Here is a 19111-nt window from a genome sequence, read left to right as displayed (position 1 = left end):
AGGACTTTGAACAGACTGATCTTGGAGGACACTGATGTGATTGTTGATGACAGGGCTTATATAAGGATTTTGAATGTACTGATCTTGGAGGATATTGATGCCTTTGTTGATGACAGTGCTTATATAAGGAATTTGAACGGACTGATCTTGGAGGATATTGATGCGTTTGTTGATGACAGTGCTTATATAATGATTTTGAACGTACTGATCTTGGAGGATATTAATGCCTTTGTTGAAGGAACTGCTTTTATATGGACTTTGAACGGACTAATCTTGGAGAATATTAATGTTATTGTTGATGCCACTGCTTATATAAGGACTTTGAACAGACTGATCTTGGAGGACACTGATGTGATTGTTGATGACAGGGCTTATATAAGGATTTTGAACGTACTGATCTTGGAGGATATTGATGCATTTGTTGATGACAGTGCTTATATAAAGATTTTGAACGTACTGATCTTGGAGGATATTGATGCCTTTTTTGATGACAGTGCTTATATAAGGAATTTGAACGGACTGATCTTGGAGGATATTGATGCATTTGTTGATGCTAGTGCTTATATAAGGATTTTGAATGGACTGATCTTGGAAAATATTGATGTATTTGTTAATGACAGTGCTTATATAAGGAATTTGAACAGACTGATCTTGGAGGATATTGATGCCTTTGTTGATGACAGTGCTTATACAAGGATTTTGAATGGACTGATCTTGGAGAATATTGATGCCTTTGTTGATGACAGTGCTTATATAAGGACTCTGAATGGACTGATGTTGGAGGATATTGATGCATTTATTAATGACACTGCTTATTTAAGGACTTTGAACGGACTGATCTTGGAGTATATTGATGCCTTTGTTGATGACACTGCTTATATAAGGAATTTGAACGGACTGATCTTGGAGGATATTGCAGCATTTGTTGATGACACTGCTTATATAAGGATTTTGAACGGACTGATCTTGGAGGATATTGATGCCTTTGTTGATGACACTGCTTCTATAAGGATTTTGAACGAACTGATCTTGGAGAATATTGATGCCATTGTTGATGACAGTGCTTATATAAGGACTTTGAATGGACTGATGTTGGAGGATATTGATGCCTTTGTTGATGGAACTGTTTATATAAGGACTTTGAACGGACTGATCTTGGAGGATATTGATGCCTTTTTTGATGACACTGCTTATATAAGGAATTTGAACGGACAGATCTAGGAGGATATTGATGCATTTGTTAATGACACTGCTTATATAAGGCCTTTGAACGGACTGATCTAGGAGGATATTGATGCATTTGTTAATGACACTGCTTATATAAGGACTTTGAACGGACTGATCTTGGAGTATATTGATGCCTTTGTTGATGACACTGCTTATATAAAGATTTTGAATGGACTGATCTTGGAGGATATTGATGCATTTGTTAATGACACTGCTTATATAAGGACTTTGAACGGACTGATCTTGGAGGATATTAATGCCTTTGTTGATGACAATGCTTATATAAGGAATTTGAACGGACTGATCTTGGAGGATATTGATGCATTTGTTGATGACACTTCTTATATGAGGAATTTAAACAGACTGACCTTTGAGGATATTGATTCCTTTGTTGATGACAGTGCTTATATAAGTATTTTGAACGGACTGCTTTTGGAGGATATTGATGCCTTTGTTAATGGAACTGCTTATATAAGGACTTTGACCGGACTGATCTTGGAGGATATTGCAGCATTTGTTAATGACACTGATTATATAAGGACTTTGAACGGACTGATCTTGGAGGATATTGATGCCTTTGTTGATGGAACTGCTTATATAGGGAATTTGAACGGACTGATCTTGGAGGATATTGATGCCTTCGTTGATGGAACTGCTTATATAGGGAATTTGAACGGACTGATCTTGGAGGATATTGATGCCTTCGTTGATGGAACTGCTTATATAGGGAATTTGAACGGACTGATCTTGGAGGATATTGATGCCTTCGTTGATGGAACTGCTTATATAGGGACTTTGAACGGACTGATCTTGGAGGATATTGATGCCTTCGTTGATGGAACTGCTTATATAGGGACTTTGAACGGACTGATCTTGGAGGATATTGATGCCTTCGTTGATGGAACTGCTTATATAGGGACTTTGAACGGACTGATCTTGGAGGATATTGATGCCTTCGTTGATGCAACTGCTTATATAGGGACTTTGAACGGACTGATCTTGGAGGATATTGATGCCTTCGTTGATGGAACTGCTTATATAGGGAATTTGATCGGACTGATCTTGGAGGATATTGATGCCTTCGTTGATGGAACTGCTTATATAGGGAATTTGAACGGACTGATCTTGGAGGATATTGATGCCTTCGTTGATGGAACTGCTTATATAAGGGCTTTGAACGGACTGATCTTGGAGGATATTGATGCCTTCGTTGATGGAACTGCTTATATAAGGGCTTTGAACGGACTGATCTTGGAGGATATTGATGCCTTCGTTGATGGAACTGCTTATATAAGGGCTTTGAACGGACTGATCTTGGAGGATATTGATGCCTTCGTTGATGGAACTGCTTATATAAGGGCTTTGAACGGACTGATCTTGGAGGATATTGATGCCTTCGTTGATGGAACTGCTTATATAAGGGCTTTGAACGGACTGATCTTGGAGGATATTGATGCCTTCGTTGATGGAACTGCTTATATAAGGGCTTTGAACGGACTGATCTTGGAGGATATTGATGCCTTCGTTGATGGAACTGCTTATATAAGGGCTTTGAACGGACTGATCTTGGAGGATATTGATGCCTTCGTTGATGGAACTGCTTATATAGGGAATTTGAACGGACTGATCTTGGAGGATATTGATGCCTTCGTTGATGGAACTGCTTATATAGGGAATTTGAACGGACTGATCTTGGAGGATATTGATGCCTTTGTTGATGGAACTGCTTATATAAGGGCTTTGAACGGACTGATCTTGGAGGATATTGATGCCTTTGTTGATGGAACTGCTTATATAAAGACTTTGAACGGACTGATCTTGGAGGATATTGATGCCTTTGTTGATGGAACTGCTTATATAAGGAATCTGATCGGACTGATCTTGGAGGATATTGATGCCTTTGTTGATGGAACTGCTTATATAGGGAATTTGAACGGACTGATCTTGGAGGATATTGATGCCTTTGTTGATAGAACTGCTTATATAGGGAATTTGAACGGACTGATCTTGGAGGATATTGATGCCTTTGTTGGTGGAACTGCTTATATAAGGGCTTTGAACGGACTGATCTTGGAGGATATTGATGCCTTTGTTGATGGAACTGCTTATATAAAGACTTTGAACGGACTGATCTTGGAGGATATTGATGCCTTTGTTGATGGAACTGCTTATATAAGGAATTTGATCGGACTGATCTTGGAGGATATTGATGCCTTTGTCGATGGAACTGCTTATATAAGGAATTTGAATGGACTGATCTTGGAGGATATTGATGCCTTTGTTGATAGAACTTCTTATATAGGGAATTTGAACGGACTGATCTTGGAGGATATTGATGCCTTTGTTGATGGAACTGCTTATATAGGGAATTTGAACGGACTGATCTTGGAGGATATTGATGCCTTTGTTGATGACACTGCTTATATAAGGGCTTTGAACGGACTGATCTTGGAGGATATTGATGCCTTTGTTGATGGAACTGCTTATATAGGGAATTTGAACGGACTAATCTTGGAGGATATTGATGCCTTTGTAGATGACACTGCTTATATAAGGGCTTTGAACAGACTGATCTTGGAGGATATTGATGCCTTTGTTGATGGAACTGCTTATATAAGGACTTTGAACGGATTGATCTTGGAGGATATTGATGCGTTTGTTGATGACAGTGCTTTTATAAGGATTTTGAACGTACTGATCCTGGAGGATATTAATGCCTTTGTTGATGACAGTGCTTATATAAGGATTTTGAACGTACTGATCTTGGAGGATATTAATGCCTTTGTTGAAGGAACTGCTTTTATATGGACTTTGAACGGACTAATCTTGGAGGACACTGATGTGATTGTTGATGACAGTACTTATATAAGGATTTTGAACGTACTGATCTTGGAGGATATTAATCCCTTTGTTGAAGGAACTGCTTTCATAAGGACTTTAAACAGACTGATTTTGGAGGACACTGATGTGATTGTTGATGATAGTGCTTATATAAGGATTTTCAACGTACTGATCTTGGAGGATATTAATGCCTTTGTTGATGACAGTGCTTATATAAGGATTTTGAACGTACTGATCTTGGAGGATATTAATGCCTTTGTTGAAGGAACTGCTTTTATATGGACTTTGAACGGACTAATCTTAGAGAATATTAATGTTATTGTTAATGACACTGCTTATATAAGGACTTTGAACAGACTGATCTTGGAGGACACTGATGTGATTGTTGATGAAAGTGCTTATATAAGGATTTTCAACGTACTGATCTTGGAGGATATTAATGCCTTTGTTGATGACAGTGCTTATATAAGGATTTTGAACGTACTGATCTTGGAGGATATTAATGCCTTTGTTGAAGGAACTGCTTTTATAAGGACTTTAAACAGACTGATCTTGGAGGACACTGATGTGATTGTTGATGACAGTGCTTATATAAGGAATTTGAACGTACTGATCTTGGAGGATATTAATGCCTTTGTTGATGACAGTGCTTATATAAGGATTTTGAACGTACTGATCTTGGAGGATATTAATCCCTTTGTTGAAGGAGCTGCTTATATAAGGACTTTGAACAGACCGATCTTGGAGGGTAGCGATGTGATTGTAGATGACTATTCTTAAATAAAAACTAAGCAAATTGATCTTGGAGGATAGTCACGTAATTGTTTACTTTTGAGAAACATATTAAGTCTATGTCCTCTTCAATTGCATAAGATAATTAGCTTATTGAGAAAATCTAATATTTTCGGTGAACAATCTATTCTGAGTAAGTGATTTAATTCTTTCATTCTACCTTGATTCGAGTATTGTTTTCCTGCCTGGCCATCGGCTGCTGATTCTCATCATAATTTGTTGATCAGGAACTTTCGGTCTATTAAATTTCTTATTCGTGATCTAGATATCAATCTCTGGCACCGTCATTTAATTAGTTCGTCATGCATGTTGCACTAAATTTTTCATAATTCTGGTCATCCTTCACATTCAGACCTTCCCAGACAGTTCCATCCTGTTCGTAATACTAAGCATGCAGTTAATTCTAACAGTCATGCCTTCTCCATCATGACGCTCTATACTACAGAGCTGTGATCAAGTTGTGGAATGATCTTCCTAATCGGGTAGTTGAATCGATAGAACTTTAAAAGCTCTAACTTGCAGCATTATTTTTATGTTGAACAGGCTGACATAATTCTTATTTTATTTATGAAATATCTGTTTTGATGTTACTATTTTTAAAATATTTTATCTTAATTGTTCATTATTTCTCAGATCATTTATCTATTTCCTTATTTCCTTTTCTCAATGGGCTATTTTTCCATGTTGGAGCCCTGGGCTTAAGGCATCTTGCTTTTCAAACTATGATTGTAGCTTAGCTAATAATGATGATAATAATAATAATAATAATAATAATAATAATTGATAATTAATAATAATCAGTAATAATTAGATTATTAATAATCAATAATTAATAATAATTAATAATAATCATTAGTTAATAACAATTAACAATAATCAATAATAAAATTAATAATAATTAATAGTAGTAATTAATGATAATTAATAATCATTATCATCAATTATCATTAATTATTGTAATTAATAACAATTAGATATTATTATCAATTATTATAATTAATAATAATAATAATAATAATAATAATAATAATAATAATCGGACTGATATTGCAGGATAGTGATGTAATTGTTGATGACCTTACCTATATAAGGACTTTGAACAGACCGATCTTGGAGGATAATAATGTGATTAATGATGAATCTTCTAATATAAAGACTTTGTGGACTGATCTTGAAGGATAGTGATGAGATTGCTGATGAACATCCTTATATAAGGACTTTGAACGGACCAATCTTGGAGGATAATGATGTGATTGTTAATGACCCTGCTTATATAAGGACTTCGAACAGAATAATCTTTGAGGATATTGATATAATTGTTGATGACCCTATTTACATAAGGTCTTTGAACTCACTGATCTTGCAGGATAGTGATGGGATTGTTGATAACACTACTTATATAAGGACTTTGAACGGATCTTGAAGGATAATGATGTAATTGTTGATGACCTTACTTTTATAAGGACTTCAAACTGACTGATCTTGGAGGCTAATGATGTGGTTTTTAATGACTATGCTTATATAAGTACTTTGAACAGAATGATCTTTGAGAAAATGATATGATTGTTGATGACACTGCTTATATAAGGACTTTAAACGGCTGAGCTTGGAGGATAGCGATGTGATTGAAGCTGACCATAATTATTTAAGGACTTTGAACACTCTAATCTTTGGAGATGGTGATGCGATTGTTGATGACCTTGCTTATATAAGGATTTTAAACAGAAGGATCTATGAGGATATTGATATGATTGTTGATGACACTGCTTATATATGGAGATGACCATAATTATATAAAGACTAAGCGGATTGGTCTTGGAGGATAGGGATATGATTGGTGATGATCCTACTTATATAAGGCATTTGAAGAGACTGATCTAGGAGGATAGTGATGAGATTGTTGATGACTCTGCTTATTTAAGGATTTTGAACGGACTTATCTTGGATAGCAATGTGATGGTTGTTGACCCTGATTCTATAAGGACTTTGGACTTTGGACTTTAGAGGATGGTGATATGGTTCCTGATGACCCTATTTATATATGGACTTTAAATGGACTGATCTCGGAGGATAATAATATGATTATTGATGACCACACTTATGCTTATATAAGGACTGTAAACTGAATGATCTTGGAGAATATCAATGATATTCTTGATGACTCTTGCTTATATAAGGATTTCAAACGGACTGATCTTGGAGGATGGTAATGTGATTGTTTATGCCCCTACTTGTATAAAGACTTTGAATGGACTGATCTTGAAGAATAGGAATGTGATGGTTGCTGACCCTGTTTATATAAGGACTTTTGACAGACGGATCTTTGAGGATAGAGATGTGATTGTTGATGACCCTGTTTATATAAAGACTTTAAACATACTGATTCTGGTGGAAAGTAATGTGATTGTTGATGACCTTGCTTATATGAGGACTTTGAATGGACAGAACTTGGAGGATAGTGATATGAGTTGATGACCCTGCTTGTAAAAAGACTATAAACAGATTGATCTTGAAGGATAGTGATGCGCTTACTTCTATAAGAACTTTAATTGGACTGACCTTGTAGGATAGTTATGTGATTGTTGATAATCCTTCTCATATTAGTACTTTGATAAGACTGATCTTGGAGGATAGTAGCGTGATTGTTGATGACCCTGATTATATAAAGACTTTGAATGGACTGATCTTGAAGGATAGCGATGTGATTGTTGATGACCCTGCTTATATAAGGATTACAAATATTGATCTTGGAGGAGAGTGATGACCATACTTATATAAGGACTTTAAATGGAGTGATCTTTGAGGATAGAGATAAGATTTTTGATGACCTACTTATATAAGGACTTTGAATGGACTAATATTGGAGGATAGTGATGTGATTGTTGATGACCTTGATTATATAAGGAATTTGAAAGGACTGATGTTGTAGTATAGTGATGTGATTTTTAAAGAAGCTGATTATATAAGGACTTTAAACGGATTGGTCTTGGAGGATAGTGATGTGATTGTTGATGACCTTGCCTATATAAGGACTTTAAACAGACTGATCTTGGAGGATAGTGATGAAACTATTGTTGATCCTGCTTTTATAAGGACTCTGAATGGGTTGAGCTTGGAGGATAGTGATGAGATTGTTGATAACCCGTCTGGACAAGGATTGGAATTTTTCTTTAAAGACTGACGATGATGATGATGACGAAGACCACAAATTAGCCTATAAACAGAATCAGACTGTGAATATTTCCTGAAATGATTGATGGGGCTACATTGAACTGAGGAATGTTACCGTTTGCTTCGGAACTGTGGCAGCGTAATGGTTTAGACTGTTCAGTCTTGTGTGGACGACGGTGCCCATGTCCACACGCACACAAACATATATGACGGTATATAATTATATGCATATTTTTTTTATATTTGTATATTAGGTTATAAGATAGTCCTGGGTAATGACGAGTGTTGGGGTTAACACTAAGAAATATTAGTCCTGGGTAATGACGAGTGTTGGGGTTAACACTAAGAAATATAGTTTCAAGGTTAAATTTAGGTTACAATATCCCTTTTTTCCCTATGTTTCCAGTTGTAAGATTAGTGAAAGTTTTTTTATTTTATTTATTTATTTATTTTTTTTTTTGCAGAGACTAATTTTCTGTAAATAACCTTAAAGGGCATGGGGTTTGCTTTTGTTTGTAATCTGCCACAACCGGATATGTGACCTGTTGTTCATTAATACAGAAATCAAACACCTGTTTGAAACAATACTGAAATTAGATTTTCATAGTTTTATCACTACTAAGTCGTTTTGTAAAACAATTTTATTCTCCCTTATCTAGAACACAGAAAACTCTGCCTTACTTTCTAGTTCTTCTATTCTTTACAAACCTTGCTAATATCTTGTTAATATAATAAAAATGATGACAGTAAATAAAAGGAACATTGCCATAACTTTTAGGTACAACACTACCATTAATTAAGCGAAAATAAACTCAAAACGAAGAGGACATGGACAGAGAACACAAAGGAGTTTATGAAATTCCATGTCAGGATTGTGGTAAATGTTGCGTTGGGGAAACTTGTAGAGGGTTGCATATTCGTTTGCAGGAACACAGAAGTGCTTGATCTATTGGCCTCCAGAATAGTCCACATATAGTTATGCTCTGCATTAGAAAACTTGACCATGTAATTGATTTTTTATACCAACAAAGTAACAAAGATTTGGATACTAGCCGTTGGAGGGGTTGAAAGGACTGTGATCCATGTGATATACACTTTTAATAATAATGAACCATTTAATCAGAAAGACATTATTAGTAATATAACTTTTAGTTACGTCTTTAAAACCCAAAGAGCTGCTAATACTTTTGTAGATCCTTCACCTCCTCCTGCAAAAGCTCATGGCCTGATTGCAATAGATGATAGACCTAATGCCGGCACCTATTGAGAGCCACATTTGCAGGACATCAGAGTTAACCATTTGAAAACAGGCCTCCACCAAGATTATCGGAAAGAATCCATAACAGGCTAAAAATCTTTCAGTTACCTGGCATCTAGGTATTTTAACATCAAAACAGTTCAATCGTCGCAACTGTATTGTCCTTTTAATTTGCTCTTATAGCTTCGACTCTTACTTTGATTGTTTAGTAAATTTTATACTGAAATTGTCATATATTTTTAGCTTTCATTCAAACAATCACAAAATATTTCATTCTTCAGGCACTTGGAAATGAAAAATATAATTCAACACGGCAGATATTTCTTGAGCATCTTCTCTCTTTAACTTCTTCCATATTGCAAAAGGACCTGAACCACTGTCAACTTCTGATAAATATGGTATCTCTCTGTAATGAAAAACATCAATAGCTAGGCACTGCCATTTACTTTCGATAATTAATTTATCTTTATGTACCACAAACGCAAGATAAATGGACTGACAACGATCACAGCACTGAACAACTTTATTCACACATTCTCTGGGAACGTCAGGATCCAACTTCCCGGTTGAATATGGTGCTCAGCCAAAGCCCCTATGATGTTTATTATGAAAATCTGTTAGATTAGCTACAGAACCTACACAGAAATGTGTATGGCAGACTCCACTGCTAGTCAACCAACTCTTCGTGGCTCTTGTTAAAATATCTTTATTTTTCTCAGTAGGCACCACCTGAACCACTATATTTAAACCAAACTCTGTAATCATTTCCTTTAATGTTCTCAGACGTCTCTTAATTATCATCTCTGCAGGTTCCTTTGTATGAACACTCTTCTCAGGACTTATTCAAGATTTTAACCACGCTCTTACAGTTGCAGAGTCAGTCCTCAGCTCTATTGACTCAAGTCCCCATTTAATGGCCATATTTACCTCTTTCAAAACAGCTTCTAGTTCAGCAACACTGATGTTGAAATTCTCCTTTTTTGTAAAGCCAATCAGCATCCTCAGTAATCTTGCCATTTATCTACAAACTACACCCATAGCAATTTTGCAGGCATCACACCTCACAGCATCACGCTCAACACCTGGCTAACACTAATTTACTCTCTCAGTTACCGTACCTCTTTAAATCATCAGCAGGAACTTCTTACCGAAAGGATCCTCCCAATGTGCTCCTGAGGCTCTCCTCATAATGTAGCTACATGCAACTCTCAACCATCCATCTATGGGATAATGGCCCACCCATGTACAACAAATTGAAAACAGTTTTTATCTTAACATACTTTATTTGTGAATATCACCGGTTCATTGTTTTTCCAAAACCACCTGATTGCCAATTACTGTCCATCAAACATAGCATAATAGTCTGGGTCTTTATTTACAGCAGTTAAACAACTTCATCATTCTCACCACTAAATTTATGCTCATTTCTTGATTAACTGAAGCAACACCAAAGGCATCAAAACACCTTGCATTGGGTTGCTATGACACCTCCCACATGGTTAATAACATAAATTTCTAACACCAAATCAACACCATTAACCTGCTGATTCGACATTCCAGCCCTCACTATCACACCTTCATCGTTCCCACATAGCTTCACCCAATCTGCAACTTTACATTTACCATGACCCCCACCATAAGCACCGACATACACTTCTATACACTGGGGGCACATATTTGGAATGTACCACAGATGATGAGTAGCCTGTATCTACAAGTCCTTTAGCAGGCTCATTACTAATCCAAACATCAATTGTAGGCAATGTATCAAGATGCGACTTTCTATCATCACAAAGGTGGCTAAGAGGCAGAACATGTGAAGGCATTCCATAAAGTTATTGACTCTAACCACCCGTCTGTTGTGCAACAAGGTAATGGCATACAGCTGTCTCACCTACGACAATGAAATTCAGCAAAATTACTACAAAAACCAATACTGTCGTTCTGAGAAACTCTGTAATACGCTATCAAATTACCCAACCTTTAGAATAAAATGTCACTCACAAAGTTCGTCTTAGTCATGGGTTCTTTCCTTTTTTATTTGATTTTCCAGAGTGATACTGATATGGCATATGCAATCAGCAAATCCTATCATCGTGCCTCAAAAGACTCTGTGAAAGACGTAGCTCCTGCTTTGTGTGCATTATTAGAGCTCATCAGCAAACTGATACAAGTGACATAAAGCGGCCTCCCTCCTGATCCACACGACTTTCAAGTATTTCAGCGTTTCTAAAGTCGAGGAGAGCGTATAACCTTTTTATTGCTCAAGACATCTGTCGAAGTGTTAAAAACTGTAAATGAAAACTACTCAAACATATCTTATGTATGACTTTGAGACATTTGTTTGGAAGCAGCCATTTGATTACCATGCTTAACTGACTCGGCCATTGTGAAAACAATACTTTTGCATCAGAGTTAGAGGCAGAAATGTCTACATTATTGGAAAAATCATCTACCTTCTCAATAGCCAAATAATATGTGGTCCTCAAAATTTCCTCCTCAGAATGAGATAACTTCAATCAAACACTGTCTGGTGTTCATGGAAAACCAATGTGCAGCACAGTGAGTGGCACTAAGTTAGGAGTCAGGAGTATATGAAAATGGAATTACCCTAACATTATCAGGAATGAAAAAGTATATCAGGGTAAGTATTGCAGATGAATAGGTATAAAGAGGATCCATAAAGAGGGAAAAAGAGTGATCAACTACCCGTTACATAACATAATGGGATTGGACATAGATGTGCACGAGTCATAAAAAAGCTCATTCTGATAGGGAAAGAAAAAGTCTTTGGCGTAGAAGTAAGATGACAAATTTTATCTTTGTGCTCTAAACCGACCTTAGTGGCATCATGGCACCACCATCTGATGGGTAGGGTTCTCCGCCATCAGCAGGTTTTCATTGTCCAATGTAACAACCCACACTACATCAAAGTATTGAGGCATCAATGGGTGTGTGCGCGACACAAATCATCATGTAGCGAAAGCCAAAGTGCAAATTTCATAGCTTCTCGTTTTGTTCATAAAGCTTGATGAGCACAGTACGCGCTCCTATTACAAGAAAACTTTTGGAATACATTGAGAGCCACAAGAACATCACGATGCCAGATATCTAATTAAATCAATCAAGTTAATCATGGCTGACTTGATGTGGTGGCATATATTGAACCATAATATAAATATCCTTTTGTTAAAATTGTAGTTTCTCACAAGAGATGATAGAAATGATGGATTTTCATGATTGTACGCAATTCTTAAACCTACTAGAGTATGCGATCCGTTAAATTCGACGGCTAAATATTTACATTGATATGTAACTTACACACACACACACACACACACCATTCAACCCTTCCCATCTCCTCCCCATTTGCTTTTTACAGCCCGATGGTTCGGTAATTTGTGGAAGATTGTGCTTTCCGAGGGCATCTCTCGGGGTAACCCCCACTCACCCGGGTATGGCTACTCATCTTCCCGATGCCGATCAGCGTGACAGATATGAATTTATATATATATATATATATATATATATATATATATATATATATATATATATATATATATATATATGTGTGTATATATATATATATGTATGTATATATATATATATACATATATATATATATATATATATATACATATATATATATATATATATATATATATATATATATATAGCCAGACACTTGCTCTTTATCATATAGAGTAGGATTCTCAAGGAAATAAAATTATTCATTTTCATAACTTTTCATTCCAGATTTTAAAATCATTGACGGATTATGGTTATGATAAAACGTTTGAAAGCTATCATCCCATCTTGAACAAGGCGTCAGCACTGAGGCATTTCTATAAATATGATAGGCTATGTTAATGACGCATCAGTCATTGTTCGCAGGTTAACGACGCAGCAGTGAATATTCGGAAATTAGTTCTCGTAAGTTCTTTGTGAACTGAGTCACGCAAAGAATGTAAGGCATTCTAAGAACGTGGGAATGTTTTCATATCGTCCTTGGCAACTTATGGAAACATAAATATTTATTCCCGCATTCTCTTCTAAATTCCAGTCTTCTGGAAAATGTTCGGGGGGGGAGAGAGAGAGAGAGAGAGAGAGAGAGAGGAGAGAGAGAGAGAGAGAGAGAGAGAGAGAGAGAGAGAGAGAGAGAGAGAGAGAGAGAGAGAGAGAGAGAGAGAGATTTTGGGAATTTATTATTGATAGCCAGGAATTCAGCAATGTTCTGAGCTAAACCAGCAATGACGTTGACCGCCAAGTGCATTAAAAGATTGCATGTTAAAACTCAACAACGGAAAATACAATTTCAACATCAGCAATGCACAGAACGAAACTTTTTCGTTGGGTATTTAAAGAATTCTCCAAATCAAATACTTTTTTTTTACGTTAATGGCATCTAAATACGACAAATAGTGAACCAAGTTTTCCAAGGGGAAATATGTCTATCTATCTATCTATCTATCTATCTATATATATATATATATATATATATATATATATATATGTGTGTGTGTGTGTGTGTGTGTATATAAACTGTACACCCAATCCAATCCAACGGTAGGGCAAGACACCACTTAACAAAAACACGGGATCGTATTTTGAGCGGCTAATAACTTTTTTTTTTTTCCCTTACCGAATATTCATGTCATACGGATTCTATGAGATACGTTACCCCTATGTTATTCATAATTTTATAGCATGGAATTTATAATTAAGTTTCTGATATCGTTTGCGTCATTACACAGAACTTACTAAAAGATATTCATAATTGTATACTTTAATTGACATGAACAAATGTATGTCCATACATAATCTAATATCCTGGACTTCGTGGTAAACTATCCACAGGAAAATGGCAGTTTTAAATGGCTCTTTACCAATTTTCCATGTTCACCATTCGTGTTGGTACAAATCAAATGAGGAATATGTAGAGAGTGATTGAATGACTTCAGGTCTCTTCAAGTACGTGTATCTCTTTCAATATAGGGTGTCTCCAGAAAAATACTAAGACAATGGTTGTCGTCATATTCATGACTTAACTATTGAATCGTAATGAACCACCTAAGAAAAAAAAAAAGCTTATGCAATACTGCTTGTATCATATACCTACACAAAATGTTTTTCAGTACCTTTCAACGACCGCTCTATGCACACAATTTTTCGCTCTTTTTGTGCACACGGTCTGACACTTACTTGAAGCGAAGTCTCTTACTTTTCAATACTTCTGGCAATCCCTGTTGCCCCAACTTTGTAGGCCTCTGCATGTTTCTTTCTACATATCTGAAAATTTATCAACTTTTGATCCTTCATAATTCACATTAACTCCTAACTTCTATTCTACGAATCCCAGCGTCTCTCGTCCAACCATCATTCATTGAATTTATACAGAAATCCCCATATGAATAAGACTCTCCTATTATTGCAACTTACTTACCAATGTTGTCACTACCTCATAACCTTACTCCTTCTCTCGTACAATTTGCAAACTGTAACCATTTCAAAACCAATTCATCCTACATTTTCACCTCAAAGTCTGTACTTGCATTTAATGTGATTCTTTTGACTTATCACATCACTTAATTGGTTAAATTACCCATAAGCCATAGCAGAATAACACACACTTAGAACCGCTTTCCACCAAACTAGATTTTTTTCCATCAACATATCCTATCACAAGTCCCTTTTACCTTAATGGCTTTTCAATATATCTAAACAAATTATTATTTTCCCAACTATACATTGTAATATCCTCTAATTCTCTGCAATTCAAAATCTTACCCTACACCTTGCGTGGTGTACTAGGTAGTAGGTTGGTCAGGGGGCCCCAGACACCCGTTGAGATACTGCCGCTAGATAGTTATTGGGTCCTTTGACTGGCCAGACAGTACTGCATTGGCTCCCTCTCACTGGTCACGGCTCATTTTCCCTTTGCTTACACATGCACTGAATAGTCTAGCCTATTCTTTTGACATTCTCCTGTGTTCTCATATACCTGACAACATTGAGATTACCAAACAATTCTTCGCTCAAGCGGTTAACTACTGTACTGTAATTGTTCAGTGGCTTCTTTCCTCTAAGTAAGGGTGGGAGAGACACTTCAGCAATGGCAAGCAGCTCTTCTAGGAGAAGGACATTCCAAAATCAAACCATTGTTTTCTAGTCTTGGGTAATACCACAGTTCTATACCATGGTCTTCCATTGTCTTGGGGTAGAGTTCTCTTACTTGAGGGCATACTCTAGGCATACTTTTCTATCTTATTTCTCTTCTTGTTTTATTAAGTTTTTATAGTTTATAAATGAAAGATCTATTTCAATTTGGTTACTGTTCTTAAGATATTTTATTTTAATTGCTCATTACTTCTCTTGTAGATTATGTATTTCCTTGTTTCCTTTCCTCTGTGAGCTGTTTTTTCCCGTCGGAGCCCTTGGGCTTATAGCATCCTACTTTTCCAAATATGGTTGAAGCTTACCTACTAATAATAATAATAACAAAATGCAATAGCTGTATAATTCCTACAGTTTCAACCATCACTTTTTCCTCATACAAAAGATTAATAACCCTTTCTCACTCCCATTCCTTCTAAACGTTTTCCTTTACCAGAAATACTTTAAACATCAGGGTCAGCTCTTCAAACATTCAGCATTACTACACGATTCCTCAGCAACTATCTAGCCGTCCTATAAACTCTCACCACCAGCCTCTAGTCTAACAGGTCTCCTTACACTCTACTCAGTAACTTCCATAGACATTCTCAAAAGGTAGACTAACCAATTTAATTCCTGTGTTGTTCAGCTTTGCTTCTCTTGGGTCATCCCACAATTTGATTTGTGCATATTGAAGGTTACATTACTTTCTGCAACTAAGTGATGTTCCTTCTCAATCTACATTTTCCCTCTGCACTGAAAACATAAATTGATATAATCGCTCTCCCCAATACTTATCTTATTTTTGGAACAAATTCCTTCAGTAGGTCATTATGCCTTTTTCCCTTATTTTAAAGAATTTATAAAAACTCCCCGCCACATAATAAAAGCAGATATATATTATATTCCCTTTTTTTGCGCTGATAATAACTCAATTTTGTTTCCTAAAAGGAATTGTTTTAAAGAACCGTTGCCCAATTATTCTACCAAATACCTCACGTTAATGTCACTGGCAATATCCCTCGAAATTACTAATGAAAGCCAACGACCTCTACCTACACATCACCCAAACCTACTTCCATCCACATTCTTGAAATTTACTTCCTTGATATAAAATTTCAGTATTGATTTTGTCAACTACTCTATCAGAGTCAAAAGCCACAACAGTGTGAACTATAACTATCTTTTCTTTCCCCATTCCAATTTTTTTTCCCAATCATTCCTTATTCTCCGCAATCTTTCTCACATTTACTATTCAACGCTCCTTACACAAACGCCAGCTTTCTTTACTCTCCATACCATGAGCTTATTATTTTCTACTGATATAAGTTATCCGTTTCTATATTATCAACTCGCTTCACTATTCAACATTTCTCTCCATTGAATGCTCTCAAGCGAATATTTTTACTTTTTCCGCCCTTGTATCTCAAATATATTTTTCTCACTAATCTTTACACACACCTCTCTCTCTCTCTCTCTCTCTCTCTCTCTCTCTCTCTCTCTCTCTCTCTCTCTCTCTCTCTCTCTCTATATATATATATATATATATATATATATATATATATAAACGTTCACTTTAAATTGATAAAGACAACAATGCGGCCAAGTCATATCTACCAACTAAAATGTTGTGTCCGCCTACTAATCATCTTATACATCGGCTCATAACTCCAGAATTCTCACTTACCTTTCTCTCTGCCACAAAACCTTATAAAATAAACGTGATTATAAGAACTATTACTGTATAATCATCTATGTTGACGTAACTGCATTAATCGAATTAAATCTCAATTTGAAAACCATGCTGGACTCGCAATCAATGAGCTCCATAATAACTAAAAAAAAAAGGTTACATTTATACCCTAATGTTGATTGGTTTTCAGGAATATTCCTTTCAGGAAGGCACAACACTGTCCTGAATTACATAATCATACTCTCATGAATTCAGGTTTGTAAAAACACACAATCATCAGCTATATTGATGGAAGGAATTGAAACACACATGATTTATGGCACTGTTTATTTTAGCACACCATTACAAAAACCATATTGTTTAAATGAAAAAAAAATTATAGAATATATATGTATGTATGTATGTATATGTATATATATATATATATATATATATATATATATACATACATATATATATATATATATACATATATATATATATATATATATATATATATATATATATATATATATCTATATATATATATATATTCATACATACATATCCTACAATCAGAATTACTGCTACGTTTAGCCATCAAATAAGTCCTACAACTGAAAGCAGTTTCCCCAAATTCAGGAATGTAAGTCGAAAAAGAGAAAAGAGATACAAGAAGATGGAGTGGGAGAAAAGAAGAAGAAGGCAATTACGATGATATACAGAGTAATATGGCTAAACCAACCTTAACACTAAAAAACACACTATTTTTATTATTATGATTTGACATCGATATAATCATGAACTGGTACGTTGTCATCTAAACAAGAGGCTTGTGGTTGTGACTTGTGACTTTATATCTTCATCAGTCTAAGGCGACATCAAGCACAAAATGAATGAGAGAGAGAGAGAGAGAGGAGAGAGAGAGAGAGAGAGAGAGAGAGAGAGAGAGAGACTTTTGGTTAAACAATATTTGTGTATATAGGTTAATAAGCTAACGATTCCTTATCAAAATCGACTATAGTGTTATCAAAATAAGGTATTGGGTCCTTTGCAGTTCTATAGTCACAGTTTAAACGTGCTATAATTCTTTCAAATAATATTATTAATATCAATAACAATAATAATTAATGGTAACAATATTATCAATAAAAAGGTAGCAACAGCACTTACTCCACATTAGAAACAATAATACCATTTGTGAAGATAAAACTCATAGTAATAACAATACTGACAATAATATTCATATTGAACCAAAAAAAAAAAAAATAAATGACAGTGCTGACAATGGTATGACATTGGCTGTCTTTATGCAAGGACGTAACTTCAGGTTATATTGCGTTGTAATGAATGCAGTTCCATTGAACGCCAAATACCATACGCACTTGGAATAAAGTAATAAAAAAAAAAAGTTAACAAAAAATATTGCTTTCAGTGCCACAAAGTTTCCAAAGAGTGCTTACGTCTGTATCCTGTCGCTACCTCTTGGAAAAAGGATCTTTAAAAATTATTCATGGTGTGTAAAAAGACACTGCAAAATATTAGATAAAATGACAAGAAAAACCCTTTAAGACACTTTTATGAAAGAGAGGAAAACGTAAGGCTCCTATGACTACGAGTTTTAGATGGAGATGTCTTTTTTTTTTTTTTGGAGGGGAGAGGAGTATCCCTTGGCAGGACTTCTTGAAAGCAAGCGATGGAATTTACTCTAAAAGTGTGAGTATGGGAAGCCAAAAAACAATAGTATTATTAAAAGTTTCGTGCACTTCTTACCTAAAAGTTAATTTGATGCAAATCTACCAAATGACAGTTTTCAACCGTTGTAATTAACTACCTTCCAATCGAGTAAAAGACAGATTGCGCATTTATAAAGTGGAATTTCTCAAATGCTGGTACAAACACGCACACTTACGCATATAAGCGAGGAGCTGAATGTTGCGGGAGCATATATACGTATGTATATGACAATGTATTTCTATATGTATGATGTTTATATT

This window comes from Palaemon carinicauda, chromosome 2 (assembly GCF_036898095.1).
Source record: "Palaemon carinicauda isolate YSFRI2023 chromosome 2, ASM3689809v2, whole genome shotgun sequence".
Lineage (NCBI taxonomy): Eukaryota > Metazoa > Arthropoda > Malacostraca > Decapoda > Palaemonidae > Palaemon > Palaemon carinicauda.
The sequence above is the reverse complement of the archived record's forward strand: the minus strand, read 5'-3'. Positions refer to the sequence as shown.